Below are 1,710 nucleotides of genomic sequence, written 5' to 3' on the forward strand. Positions count from 1 at the left end.
TTCCTCCCATGAGGGGGTGCATAGCCTCAGGGTAGGTGTTGGAAGGCTCTCTGAAATGCATGTTTATGAAGGGGTTAAAGAACAATGATATAGGTATGTAAGATGGATCTGTTGCTGAAGCAGGAAGGTGGCTATATTACATCTAAGAACATTGATAGGCTGTGAGATGCCATGTGGTTGGAGCTACCTCAGAGCATTAGGACACAGACCAATATAAGGAAAGCAAAGTTCCTTGGATCTTGTAGCCAGAAAGGGGGAGAAAGTAGTAACAGAAAGGGAAAAGGGAAAAATGGCTTCTCACAGGCTGGCATTGTGATGCACACATTTAAACCCACTGCTCAGAAGGCAGAGGCAGGTGAATATCTCCGAGTTTGAGGCTATCTTCTTCTACATACTGGCAGCTAGGGCTATATATTGAAATCCTGTGTCAAAATATTAAAAGCAAAGAACCCCCTGCTTTTAAAAAAGGTGGCAGAAAAGTGGTTGTCTCATGCTTACAACTGTTGAAAGAGACAGACAAAAATTTGATCATGCAGCTGACAAAGCACTCACATACATTCTTCAAGAGCAGGTACAGTCGGATAAGGACATGTTAGAATCCCTTGCAAAGAAAAATAGTTGGATACCTCAGAGGCTTAAATCAGTGTGCTGGATTATTAAAAGAATGAAAAAAAGCAGAAAACACAGTCTACTGTTAGCCTGTGGAAAGTGTAAGGGAAAGATCAGGTGCATGGAAGCCACGTCTCATAAATGCATAGCAGCTTTTGCAGAGAAAAAAGGAAATAAGAGAGAAAAAAAGTAAAGAAAGAGTTGGAATGGAAATTGTGAAGATAAGATTTGTAAGCAGGATTAACAACACAAGACATGTTTCTGGTAAAACAGAATATGTGCATATGAAAATAAACGTGAGTCTACAGCCATACTACCCTGAATGAGCCCAATCTCATCTGATCTCGGAAGCTAAGCAGGGTTGGGCCTGGTTAGTAGTTAGATGGGAGACCGCCTGGGAATACTAGGTCATGTAGGCTTAAAAAAAGAAAAGAAAAGAAAAGAAACATGAAATCTTCTGGATGGAAAGAGTATTTTCAAAGGCAAATGTTTCAGTTGGTGGCAAGGATTCTCTACTCTGTTATACTCAGCAATGGAAGAAGATAGACTGTACCTACAATGCACTATGATAAACTGGGTGTCTGTGTGTATGTCTGAAATGCCAGCAGTCAGGAGGCTGAGGCAGGAGGATTGCAAATTTGAGGATAACCAGTCTTAAAACAAAAACAAGATTATAGGTAACCCTGGTAACCCTCCTATATATAGAGATAAAATATTCTTTCCCTGTGAAATAAAAAAAAAAAAAAAAGGTATTTTTAGATAGGACTAGATTTACATGCTGGTTCAGGCAACCAAGACAAGTGGTGTGTTCCAAAAAGTGTTTCATCCAAACATGCTCCAACATTCAGCATCTTTATAATGGGAAAAATGGAAAAACTGAGGTGAAAAATCACCCTTTTGGTGTGTCTGTGTTCACAGGTGTATTCAAATCAAATAAGTGACCAAAGAAGTCTAACAGAAGCACTGCAGTTCAAGTCTCAAAATTATAATTCCCACCTAAGCAGAGTACAATAATAAAGGATTCATTTTATGGGAAATTGGCTTGAGGGTGTTTCCAGTCTGATATTACAGGATATTTAGCTTTCTGAGAGAACTAGTTGT

At 39.3% G+C, this 1,710-nt stretch overlaps 1 pseudogene; it reads left to right on the forward strand.

The window, feature by feature from the left end:
• Nucleotides 1-909: 909 nt before the first annotated feature.
• LOC116100118 lies at nucleotides 910-1,028 on the forward strand (annotated as a pseudogene).
• The last annotated feature ends 682 nt before the right edge of the window (nucleotides 1,029-1,710 follow it).

The sequence above is a fragment of the Mastomys coucha genome, unplaced genomic scaffold (assembly GCF_008632895.1).
Source record: "Mastomys coucha isolate ucsf_1 unplaced genomic scaffold, UCSF_Mcou_1 pScaffold20, whole genome shotgun sequence".
NCBI classification, from domain to species: Eukaryota; Metazoa; Chordata; class Mammalia; order Rodentia; family Muridae; genus Mastomys; species Mastomys coucha.